This window comes from Capra hircus, chromosome 18 (genome assembly GCF_001704415.2).
Source record: "Capra hircus breed San Clemente chromosome 18, ASM170441v1, whole genome shotgun sequence".
NCBI classification, from domain to species: Eukaryota; Metazoa; Chordata; class Mammalia; order Artiodactyla; family Bovidae; genus Capra; species Capra hircus.
In genome coordinates, this window is record NC_030825.1 from 44,160,685 (window position 1) to 44,174,725 (window position 14,041).

Consider the following 14,041-nt stretch of genomic DNA (forward strand, 5'->3'; position numbering starts at 1 on the left):
AAAGCTCTTTTAAGTTACACAAAATGAGTGTCTCTCAGTTCTTTGAAAGTCAAAAACCAAGGAGCTGGCTTACTGAAGTGTATTAAATATGTGCTAAATAGAGTATCGTCACTAAAGATGGATGTGGCAAGGTCTTAATTGTGCTTGTTAATGTTGAAGGGGTTCATTTTTTCACAAAATTTGGTGTGCTAGCTGCTTATTTGCTTCACTTGAAACTCAAGGTTATAGTTAAGGTTTCTAAAGAGAAGGCTGCTATCAGCAGAATTTATCTTCAGAGAGATAAATGCTATTGTTTTGACCTTTGGAATTATTTCTACTTCTTGATCAAATTCTCAGTCTTTAGTAGCTCAGGCAAATTGGCAATGGTTCACATTTTTGCTAAGTCTTTAGATAACAAATGTGCTTGACTATCGTTCAAAGCAGATGTTGAAATTCCAAGCAAAAATGGTCAGGGAGACAGGTATACTTCCTAACAGAAGAAAATGGCATTGGGATCTCAGCCATTTCATATACTGACTCTTCATACATATGCAGTTTCCGTATACTTACAGTTAAGTACCTGTTGCTAGAACAGTCTAGCAAATTGAGAGTTGCGAACAGTGCAGATAAGCAGGAGATGCAGGACGTGAATGAGCATGCGGTGCTCTGACGAGTGACACCAGGCGCAGAGCAGATGAAATGCTAGTTCTCTGCCCCTCCTCTCAGAAGAGGCGTCTGAAACGCATCTCAAACCTTTTCACTTAATTTTTAAACTAGTTTATTATTTTTATTTGCCCATACCATGAAGCATGTGGGATGTTAGTTCCCTGATCAGGGATCAACCCCATGCCGCCTGCCATAGAATCACAGAGTTTTAACCACTGGGCTGCCAAGGAGATACCCCTTTTCAGTTAATACTTAGATGTTTGCCTTATAGGATTGTTCTTTGAAGTGCAGATAACAGAGCTATAGTGTAATGTGAAATCAGCTTAGCAGGTTGCAGCCAACATTTAGTAGTTGAGAGAGAGAGAGAGGAAGGAGGAAGGACCGGGAGAGAGAGGAAAAGGGAAGGGAGAGAGCAGGCAGCCAATATGGTAACTGTAAGTATTGTTTTGTGAAATGTTTGTTTCGGTTATACATGTCAATATCTGGAATGCAATGTCAAATGTGTTTCTTACTGTGAACTCATAGTCAGTTTGAAAGCCATACCCTTACAGCAGAGAGGACTCTGGGAGGATGGCAGCTTGAACTTGGCTCTGTGCTTGTCCCCCCAACTCTACTAGAGTAGACCCTTTTGAACAATGATGATGATATTAAAGAATTACACATTTTAGGTATGATATGGACATTGTTATTTTGTTAGATCCTTATCTTTTAGAATATATACTGAAATATTTACAGGATAGATTATATATACAGGGTTTATAGCCAAACTGCTACACAACAAGAGACACCACCACAAGGAGAACCCTGAGCACCGCAATGAAGAGTAGCCCCCACTTCCCACAGTTAGAGAAAGCCCATGCAAAAGCAACAAAGACCCAGTGCAGCCAAAAATAAAAATTAAACTAAAAAAACATTAACTTATCCAAGTAATGTTATTAAAAACTAACAAATTTAACCAGGAAGCTAGGAAGATAAAAAATTTAAAAGGTAAGAACTAAAGCCAATTATATAGGAAAACAATAGAATAAACAAATTGCCCACCCCAAAAATGCTGGATATTTTTTTTAAAGACTACTGAAAACAACATCTGGTAAGCCTGATTAAGAAAAAGAGCAAAAGAAGACAATCACAGAATCAGAAGTGACAAAAAATATATATGAAATAATGTATACAATTTTATAGCAAAAAATAAATTGGGAAACCCTACCAGAATTGGGTGATTTCCTAACAAAATAGAAATTGTCAAAATGAACCCCAAGAAGAAGATGAAATCTTGACTAGATAAGAACCATAGAAGAATCTGGAAAGAGGTCCAAAGGTTGTAAAGGACACCTGGGCAAGAAGGATACACAGCCAAATTCCAACTTTTAAAGAAAGGATAACTCCAAATTTAATTTGGGCCATGGAAAAATAAGGAAATCTCCCACATTTCTTCTAGGAAACCTGTTCAGTTAGTTCACTAGAATTCAACACGGATAGTGTATTTGTTTTCTAATGCTACATAACAAATGACCACAAACTTTGCAGCTTAAAACAGCATACATTTGTTATCTCAAAGTTTCCATGGGGCAGGAGTCCAAGCACAGCTTAGCTGGGTCTCACAAGACTTGAGTCAAGATGTCAGCCAGGCGGCTTGCTCATCTGGAGTTCAGGATCCTCTGCAGAGCTCATAAAATTGGTGGCAGAATTCAGTGACTTGTGATTATAGGACTGAGCGCATTAGCTCCTGCAGCCCATGCCTCTCTGTAAGCATTTCATAACATGGCTTTTTGCCTCTTCAAGACCAGCAGGAATGCATCTCTCTTCAGGAAAGATTCTTTTAATGCCTTTTACTTGAGTAAGTCAGACTCCACCACCCACCCAACTCCACCCCCCTCGGAATAATCTCCATTTTTTTATTAACTCAAAATCAACTGACTTGGGGCCTGAATTACATCAACAAATTTCCTTCACCGTTACCATAGACTGTGATGTAATCAGAGGAGTGACATTCATCATAATTACAGGGCCCACTGGTACTTGGGAGAGGGATTATAGAGAGCGTCATCACCATGGGGTAGGAATCTTAGGGGCCATCTTAGAATTCTGCCTACCACAGACAGGTTAAAAAGAAAACTAGAGTCTGGCCCATACTGAGTATCTGGCAGCAACTGACCAGAGCACCATCTTTGTATGTTTATTTATTTATTTTGGCTGCACTGGGCCTTCGTTGCTGCGCACAGGCTTTTCTCCCTAGTTGCCGTGAGTGGTCACTGCAGTGCGTGGACTCACTGCAGTGGCTTCTCTTGTTGTGGAGCACAGGTTCTAGGTGCTTGGGCTTCAGTAGTTGTCTCACACAGGCTTAGTTGTCCTGGGATGTGTGGGATTTCCCCAGATCTGAGACCAAACTCCTGACCTTGCATTGGCAGGTGAATTCCTAACCACTGAACCACCACAAAAGCCCAACATTGGAGTTTAAAGCATATGCTATGCCAGGTCACGTCAGTCGTGTCTGACTCTGCAACCCCATGGACCATAGCCCACCATGCTCCTCTGTCCATGGGATTCTCCAGGCAAGAATACTGGAGTGGGTTGCCATGCTCTTCTCCGGGGGATCTTCCCAACCCAGGGGTTGAACCCACAGCTCATTATCTCTCCTGCATTGGCAAGTGGATTCTTTACCACTAGCACCACCTGGGAAACCCATTTAAACTTTCAAAAATAACTATGCTTATTATATCCAATAAATTAAATGACAAGATGGAAAATTTAGGTGAACTGAAAACTGAGAAATAAGAATAAAATGGAAATACTAGAATAGAAAAATAATAAGTCTTCAGTGAAGGGTTAAATAAAAAATTAGATACAGCTGAAGAGAGACTTAATCAACTAGATGGTAGGTTAGAAGAAAATATTCAGACTAAAGGGAGAAAAAAAGTGAAAAAGGAGAAAGCATGAGATGTGTATGTTAAAACATTTTACTTTTCCTATAACTAAAGCCCCACAGAGAGAGGGAAGAGAATGGGGCTATATGACTTTGCACAAGCTACATATACTCTTAGCTTCAGCTTCCTTTTTTGTATATGAAGAAGTGAAGTGAAGTCGCTCAGTCATGGCCGACTTTGCAACCTCATGGACTGTAGCCTACCAGACTCCTCCGTCCATGGGATTTTCCAGGCAAGAATACTGGAGTAGGGTGCCATTTCCTTCTCCAGGAGAACTTCCCAACCCAGGGATTGAACCCAGGTCTCCCGCATTGTAGGCAGATGCTTTACCCATCTGAGCCACAATCCACCTATAGGGTCACTGGATGGATTAAATGAGATAACATTTGAAGCAATAGGCCTAATACTTTGTACAAGGTAAGTACACTAGGTGGAAGCTACAGGATATTATCACCATCATCATTGTCATCAAAATTAGAATGTCAAGAAGAGTATGAAGAACAAAGTTATGTGACTCAGACAGAAGAACCCTTGATAATTTTGTGAACTATTTTTGCTGTATTGCTGTAAAAAAAAAAAATATTTAAAAAACAAAACAAAAACCTTTATGGACATACAGCATGTAAGGAAACTAACTTCTTAGTATTTTCTGAGTTACGTATTTACATCACAAAGAGGAATGTTTGTGTCTGTGGCTAGCTAAAAGAGCCATAGACAAAGACTGAGAACCTAATTATTTGCATGTTTTTGGAAGCAACATCATCATTATTGAAGATAAATGTCAAAGCCCTGCCAAAATGCACATATTCATGAAGAAAGTAAGTGTTTGATTGTGTATGAATCTACTTAAAAGAGGGAAAGGAGTAAAAGAACATGACTTCAGGAATTACCATAGTAATTAGAACAGCAGAATGATAATTAAAGCTCATAAATTTAATGTAACTATTAACATTTTCTCTTGCAAGAAATGGATTTCTCCCTCCCCCAGGAAATGACACCTGTGAACAATTATCTTTTATCATTGCTATTAAGATTATTTACATGTGCTTATTCAAAATTCACTCTTAATGCTTTTTTTTTTCTTTTAAACAATGCCTGATCTCACGCTCAATTCTCTCTCTGGCCAGGAAAGTATTTGGGGATTATTGATAATTAATGGTGTGACACAAATGGACAAAACCATTGTCGGAGGGCCTGCTGTACATCTATTTTGCTCTGGCTTTGTGGGCAGTATTTTTTGCTTGTTTAATAGGAAATCTGATTATCTGTAAGAGCCTGTTGGGTTATAAACATTATGGACACAACCTTCCTTGTACCATCATTCAGCTCAGTGATTCCTTCCATGAGAACTTACTGAGGACCTACTCTATGATAAGGTGAAACCTAAGGATAGGGAAGGTCCTATAATATAAACATGAATAGAAATACCCTTGTTATACTGAGTGAAATGGTTATAAGGATATGCTTTAGACAGAGCTGAAGTTGTACATATATACAATGGAATATTACTCAGCCATAAAAAGGAACAAATTTGAGTCAGTTGAACTGAGGTGGATGAACCTAGAGCATGTTATACATAGGGAAGTAAGTCAGAAAAAGAAAAACAGATATCATATATTAACACATATACATGGAATCTAGGAAAATGGTACTGACGAACCTACTTGCAGGGCAGGAAGAGAGACACAGATGTAGAGAATGGACTTGCAGACATGGTGGGAGAAGGAGAGGGCAGGACGAATTGAGAAAGTAAATACTGAAATATATATATATATGAAACCATGTGTAAAATGGATAGCTAGTGGGAAGTTGCTGTATAAACACAGGGAACTCAGTCTGGTGCTCTGTGATGACCTAGAGGAGTGAAACAGGTGAGGGGGAGGGAGGCTCAATAGGGAAGGGACATATGTATACTTTTGGCTGATTCACGTTGTATAGCAGAAACCAACACAACATTTCAAAGCAATTATCCTCTAATCAAAAACACAAAACTCCTCTAAGGGAAAACAAAGGATGTGCCAGTTAGGAGGTTTCATGTTGAGAGTTACAGAAAACCTAACTCAAACTGGCTCAAACCATAAAAGGAATTTACTAGCACATTAGGCCTTTAGATAAGACTTAGTCTAATGTCCCAGTGACTAAATGGACTCAATATTTATCGAGACCCATAGGCACTCAGAACACATTACTGTACAAGATGGACAAGGTCCATGGTTTCACTGAACTTATATTTTAGTGGAGGATACACACGATAAGAAAAATAAGAAAATGCTAAATGTTTAGAGAGACATAATAAGGTGTTGTGACAGTGTAATTAGGGGGTTACAGTGCTCAGTTGCTCAGTCGTGTCCAACTCTTTGCGACCCCAGGGACTGTAGCTCACCAGGCTCCTCTCTCCATGGGATTTTTCAGGCAAGAATACTGGAGTGGGTTGCCATTTCCTCCTCCAGGGGATCTTCCCGACCCAGGGATCGAACCCTCTTCTGCACTGGCAGGCAGATACTTTACCCCTGTGCCACCTAAGAAGCCCAGTTAGGGGGTTACTTGGTTTTAAGTGCTCAGAAAGACTTGTCTGAGGAGATGGCACTTAGGCTAGGGTTTGACCGGCAGGAAGGAGGCAAGTAGGTGGGAGGAGTCTGGGTCGACTAAGGGTCAGAAAGGAGAGCATAGGGAAGGAAGTGAATGGTGGAAGCATGCAGCCATCAGACCGTGGATGCCATAGCAAAGAGGATATGAATTTTACTCCAATATGATAGGAAAATAATGGAGGATTTTGAGCAAAGTAGTGACATTAATTTCTGTTTCAAAGACGGTATCCATGGATGCTATATTCACTTTCTATTGCTGTTGTATCAAATTACCGGGCTTTCCTGGCGGCTCAGAGGTTAAAGCGTCTGCCTCCAATGCGGGAGACCTGGGTTCGATCCCTGGGTCAGGAAGATCCCCTGGAGAAGGAAATGGTAACCCACTCCAGTATTCTTGCCTGGAGAATCCCATGGACAGAGAAGCCTGGTAGGCTACAGTCAATGGGGTCTCAAAGGGTCAGACACGACTGAGCGACTTCACTTTCGCTTTCTATGCTTAAAACGTTACCTCTCAGTTTTGTAGTTGCAAGTCTGCATAACTCAGCTGTTTGCCCTGCTCAAACTCTCCCGAGAAATGGAGGCTCCCTCCTGAGGGTTCTGGGGATGAGTCCATTTCCAGCCTCATTCTGGTTGTTGGCAGAATTCAGTTCCAAGCACACGTGGAACTAACGTGCCCATTTCTCTGCTGGCTCTCAGCTGGGGAGCACGCTTAGCTCCTGGGGATCTCTCTGTGACCCTTTCCCATAGCCCCCGACGTCTCAGGACCAGCAGCAAGGTGTAGGAGCCCCCCCTGCTGCACCGCTTGTCACTTCTACCTCTGTCTACCGCGTCTTTCTGATTTCAGCTGGGAAAAGTTTTCCACTTTTTAACATCGTATTTATGTTTGACTGTGCACTGGGTCTTCATTGCTGCACACGGGCTTTCTCTAGTTGTGACGAAAAGGGACTGCTCTCTAGTTGGGGTGCACAGGCTTATTCTCGAGGTGGCTTCTCTTGTTGCAGAGCACAGACTCTAGAGCACGGGCTCAGTGGTTGTGGCGCTTAGGCTTAGTTGTCCCACAGCACATGGAATCTTCCCGGACCCTCGTCCCTTGCGTTGGCAAGCGAATTGTTAACCACTGGCCCACCAGGAAACTCCCAAGTGTTCTTTTAAGGGCTTGTGGCCTTAGATTGGACCCACCAGAAGTTATAGGATAATCTCCCCATCTCAGGGTTTATAACCTTCAAGGTTTATAGCCTGCAAAGACCATTTTGCCAAGTAACATGACATATTCACAGGTTCTGGAGGTTAAGAAGTAGAAATTGGGGGAGGAGGGCATTACTCAGCTTACCACAGATGCTGTGTGGAAATCAGACTTCAGTGGGCAGAGGGTAAGATTGAAAGAGTATTTCAGTACTCCAAGTAAAAGGGTGTGGCTTGGGGAACAGAATGGTAGTGACGGAGAAGGAAGAGAAGAAGGGTTAAATAGGAGTTGCTGGTTGGTTATACATTGAGAATAAGGGTAAAATCAAAGGAACACCTAATTTTTTTTTTTTAACTTGGATAACTGGGTATATGATGGTAGTACCTTTTGAAATGGAGAAGACTAGCATTGTAGTCCTTTGTTCAGTTCAGTTCAGTCGCTCAGTCATGTCCGACTCTGCGACTCCATGAATTGCATCACGCCAGGCCTCCCTGTTCATCACCAACTCCTGGAGTTCACTCAGACTCACGTCCATTGAGTCAGTGATGCCATCCAGCCATCTCATCCTCTGTCGTCCCCTTTTCCTCCTGCCCTGAATCCCTCCCAGCATCAGAGTCATTTTCAATGAGTCAACACTTTGCGTGAGGTGGCCAAAGTACTGGAGTTTCAGCTTTAGCATCATTCCTTCCAAAGAAATCCCAGGGCTGATCTCCTTCAGAATGGACTGGTTGGATCTCCTTGCAGTCCAAGGGATTCTCAAGAGTCTTCTCCCAACATCACAGTTCAAAAGCATCAATTCTTCGGCACTCAGCCTTCTTCACAGTCCAACTCTCACATCCATACATGACCACTGGAAAAACCATAGCCTTGACTAGATGGACCTTTGTTGGCAAAGTAATGTCTCTGCTTTTGAATATGCTATATAGGTTGGTCATAACTTTCCTTCCAAGGAGTAAGCATCTTTTAATTTCATGGCTGCAGTCACCATCTGCAGTGATTTTGGAGCCCCCCAAAATAAAGTTTGACACTGTTTCCACTGTTTCCCCATCTATTTCCCATGAAGTGATGGGACCAGATGCCATGATCTTCGTTTTCTGAATGTTGAGCTTTAAGCCAACTTTTTCACTCTCTTCTTTCACTTTCATCAAGAGGCTTTTTAGTTCCTCTCCACTTTCTGCCATAAGGGTGGTGTCATCTGCATATCTGAGGTTATTGATATTTCTCCCGGCAATCTTGATTCCAGTTTGTGCTTCATCCAGCCCAGCGTTTCTCATGATGTACTCTGCATAGAAGTTAAATAAGCAGGGTGACAATATACAGCCTTGATGTACTCCTTTTCCTATTTGGAACCAGTCTTTTGTTCCATGTCCAGTTCTAAGTGTTACTTCCTGACCTGCATACAGGTTTCTCAAGAGGCAGGTCAGGTGGTCTGGTATTCCCATCTCTTTCAGAATTTTCCACAGTTTATTGTGATCCACACAGTCAAAGGCTTTGGTATAATCAATAAAGCAGAAATAGATGTTTTTCTGGAACTCTCTTGCTTTTTCCATGATCCAGCAGATGTTGGCAATTTGATCTCTAGTTCCTCTGCCTTTTCTAAAACCAGCTTGAACATTTGGAAGTTCACGGTTCACGTATTGCTGAAGCCTGGCTTGGAGAATTTTGAGCATTACTTTACTAGCATGTGAGATGAGTGCAATTGTGTGGTAGTTTGAGCATTCTTTGGCATTGCTTTTCTTTGGGACTGGAATGAAAACTGACCTTTTCCAGTCCTGTGGCCACTGCTGAGTTTTCTAAATTTGCTGGCATATTGAGTGCAGCACTTTCACAGCATCATCTTTCAGAATTTGAAATAGCTCAACTGCTGAAGTCTAGCTTGAAGGATTTTGAGCATAACCTTACTAGCATGTGAAATGAGTGCAATATAGTACTAAGGTATTACCTCCATTCTCAGAGAACTCTTCCTGTTTCTAGACTTGTTGTCAGCTGCTCTCAAGATCTATAGCTCAAAGGTCCAAAAAATGGGAGTTTTTATGACCTGATCTTGTTCATGTGTCTGTCTTAGAACCAACTGCTGAGACCATGGGAATGGGTTATATTGACAACTTAGGCCAATCAGTTTCTCCCTCTGGAGTTGAATGGGAAACCAATCGCATGTAATTCACCTGACTAGGAAAACCAGAGCATTCTTGAGAGGGAAGCTGCTGGGAATGCATGTTCAGTACAAGAGGAGAACACATTTTCAAGTTCCTATTGTAGGTCTGGCACAATGTTTGATACTTTGCTTGTACCATTGTTTTTGGTGTTTTGTGGTTGCACCGAATGTGGCTTGTGGGATTTTAGTTCCCTGACTGGAGACTGAACCCAGGCCCTTGGCAGTGAAAGCACAAAGTCCTAACCACTGGACCACCAGGGAATTCCCAGCATGTACCATTTTATCAGTAATCCCATCCTTCATGGAACCCATTATGAGCACTATTAATCTCAGCTAAAATTGTTGCAGATATCATGTATGTATGTAACTTTTATCTACCCACAGATTTAACTTGACATTTTCCCCATAAATACTATGAAAACAATAATTAACATTTGTTTCCAGTGCCACAACTGTGATAATTAACCATGTAGAGAGAAGTCTGAGAAACTTACGGGTCGGCCCATCGATGGCAAGTGTTACCCGCACTGCCCACATCTGCTTCCCAGAGAGTTTGCCCCCCTCAGCCTCTGTTTAACACAAAAAAGACCACATTCCTGAATCCTCCCCACAGCTGACTTACTACATGGGTTATCTTACCATAAGTGCAATTGGAGCTATGACTTCAGGACCCCATCCGTCTTCACTGGCATTTTGTGTTGTAAAACCACAAGACTGGAGCAGCTGTGTGCACACCAAACTACACAGAGCCAGCCTGCAAAGAAGGAGTGAAGCAGACAGAAAAAGCGGCCCTAAGAAGCCATGCGGCTGCCTGGCGAGACGGGGAGAAATGGCAGGTTGTGGATGATCAGGGCCTAATCATAGTCCCCCTGAGGCTGGCCTCTCACATTGTTCTTGGGTTCCAGGAAGTACTCGTTAGTTCACTTTCCAGTAAATTACTTCTTTGACTTGAGCTACTGTGTGTTTGTTTCTTACAACCAAATGATCCCTGATGAAGACGATAGTACAGGCGAAGAATTCTCAGGAGTCTGGCTTTCTTAAGATGTCTCTTTTTGATGTTCTTAATTTCATGAGACATTTCTTCACAGTTAACATGGTACTTGTCATCCTGTTGTTTAGTCACTAAGTTCTCCTCCTGCCCTTAGTCTTTCCCAGCACCAGGGTCTGGTTAATTATGTAAGTTTCTACCTTGTGACTGTGCTGTGAACTTCCTGAGAGGGACTACTTATTTTTCATCTTCAAACTCTGAATGGACACCCAGAGTGAGTGTGTTGTAAGGGTTTATTGCATTGGATTTTGCAATTAAGATCAAAATGGCCAAATACTCACTGAGCTATAGTCAGTCAGTTCCTCTTAGGGAGGGAAAGGGAATGAGAGCATGCTTCCTGGCGAACTAACCTTCCCTTCCTACTACCGATTGAAGAAACGGATTCACCTACATTCCAAAAGGAAGGTATGAATATGAGAATTCCACTCAAAGCGTTCAACAGTAAAAAAAAAAATAAATGGTGACTATACACACACACACACATATATATGTACACTTTAAAAGGATATCTGTTATGTCATTATTGATTGAATACAGTGCTCTAATATTTATTGTTAGGCCAAATTTAATTTTGTTATTTAGATATTCAATATATATAATGACTTATTTCTTTGTTTCTTCTTGTCAGTTGTTGAGAAAGGTGGCAGAACCCATAACCCACTATGGTTATGGGCTCGCCTTTTTCTCAGTTTACTCCTGTTAATTTGCTTTACATGTCTTGCAGCTATGCTACTGGATGCATTAAGATTTAGAATTGCAGACTTCCCTGCTGGTCCCGTGGTTAAGAATCCACCTGTCAATTCAGGGAACATGGGTCTGATCCCTGGTCTGGGAAGATTCTACATGCTATGGGGGGACCTAAGCCTGCAGGCCACAGCTGTTGAGTCCACGTGCAGCAGCTGCTGAAGCCCACGCAGCTAGAACCTGTGCTTCCCAACAAGAGAAGCTGCTGTGATGAGAGGCCCGAACACCACAACCAGAGGGTAGCCCCTGCTTGCCACTAGAGAAAGCACACACACAGCAACGAAGAGCCAGCACAACCCAAAATAAATAAATTAATTTCAAAAGATTTTAAATGGCTGTGCCTTCCTAGTAGATGAATCTCTTCAGTATTATGAGATTCCTCACTTAATTTCTAAATGGTGCTTATCGGCTTAGCTTACTCTGTCTGATGTTAGTAGAGTTACCCCATTTCTCTTTACATGGTATATATATATCTATATATATATCTATCTATATATATATATATATATTTCCACCCTTCTTCTTGGAAACTTTCTGTATTCCTACATTTATGATGTCTCTTATAAACATACGGTAGGGTTTTTTCTCAATTCTGAAAATGTTGTCTTTTCAAGAAATATTTAGTTTATTTAGATTTTAGCGTAATCATGGATAAATATATTATGCAGATACAGTGATACTAAACCAATGATTTTGTGTCCTTCTCAGGGCACCACACCAGAAGACACATGATACCATTTTTCTTTTCTCAATGATATTAATTTTGGTCACTTATTTAAGGTGTTGTCCAATTACCCACTGTATGCTGCTGCTGCTAAGTCACTTCAGTCATGTCTGACTCTGTGCAACCCCATAGACGGCAGCCCACCGGGCTCCCCGATCCCTGGGATTCTCCAGGCAAGAACACTGGAGTCGGTTGCCATTTCCTTCTCCAATGCAGGAAAGTGAAAAGTGAAAGTGAAGTCGCTCAGTCGTGTCCAACTCTTAGCGACCCCATGGGCTGCAGCCCACCAGGCTCCTCTGTCCATGGGATTTTCCAGGCAAGAGTACTGGAGTGGGTTGCCATTGCCTTCTCCAACCCACTGTATAGTTATTATTAACAATTATGAAAAGATAAATAGTAAGTGATGTGTGGGAAGATATTTTGAGAACAAAAACACTGTTTTTCATCAATTCTGGCTCCTCCACTAGATTTATAAACCATCCCTGATCTTATTACGTCAGTGTTCACATTCTTCTAGCTCTGAACAGTGGAAGTCCTTCAAGCTGACTCTTCTGCCTTTTCCACATGCCCTGTTATTTACCTTAACCTTTCCTCTCTTTCTGGTACAATAAGACATTCCATACTTACTTTGTGTGATTCCTTCCTGAGCCCTATAACCAAGCATTTCTCTAAGGAGCTCTGGTCCTTTTAATAAGAAATGGTATTTAGAAACCAAACTCTGAATGCTAGATGTGCTCATTGCTATTGACCATTGTGGCTTCTAGGCTTTTCCAGTGGACTATATGATGAAATACACAGAAACATGCACACATATGCATGCACATATATTCAAGCATGAGAAAATTTATATACGTGTGTGTGCATAAATATATACATGCATGTATGTATAAACATACACATGACTTTGTGCTGATACAGCCAATTCCAACACAACTCCACAATGTTCTTCCTTGCTTTCCCTATATTTAAACAAAAAATTGATATTTATATCTTACTTTTGCAGTGAGAACCCTGGTTTCCAATGTTAGCAATCCAAAATCACATAAAATAGTTTCAGAATTGCTATGCCTATAAGTCACTATGAAAATAAAACCTACTTGGAAGTGTTCAGTATTTATTATTTTTTAGACTGAGGGGGGTATATAGTCAAAGTATTATGTTCAGATATTGCTCAAATTAATCCCGTCCCCCTTTATTGTGGTTGTTATTCTTATGAAACACAGTTGGATTCACTGGTTTATGTTTGCGTTTAGTTTGAGTTTTCCCCTCTCCCCATCCATGGTGTTCTGTTTTTTGTTTGTTAGTATTTAGAACATTAATATGATTGCAAAAGTCAAAAAAAATTTTAAAACGTGTCATTTTCTCCATTATCCTTCCCACCTGACTTCATTCCTGTGCACAATCCATTTTACGAGTTTCTGGTGTTTATTTTTTCTTTGTATCTTTTTGCGACACTAAACAGGTGTGTATATGTTTTCTTATCTTTCATTTTTCCTTATGCAAAATGAATATATCCTTTTGCACTTTGCTATTTTTTCTTAATGATATAGCCTTGAAATCATCTCACATATTTTCATAGAAATTTTACTCATTTTTAATAGCGGTTAAGCCCATTAACATTTATTGATATGATGATATGTCTGGTCTTAATGCCTTCATATTGTTTTAATTATTGTGCATGTTATATTTGCCATGTTTCTTAATGTGATATGTCAACTTCTTTCTAAAATTACTGTTTATATTTAGGAAAGCTTGTATCTTGTTTCACTGGTTACTTTTATATTTGTCCTTTTGATGTTCTTCATTAGGCATAAGTGAGAAAAACTCATTTCGCTTTTACTCTCTGCTGTCTTGGGTGTCTGTTGAGTCTCACCTGTTATCTGTTCAACAATCAATTATCACATTTGCCTTGGCTTTTCTCCCTTTTCCTCCAAATTTCAGTCACAACTTACACTTTGTCAGACTATATTCTGTTAACTGTTATTTCTCACCGTTGTCTCCACCTGTTATAAGATTCTTATATTTTACCTGAA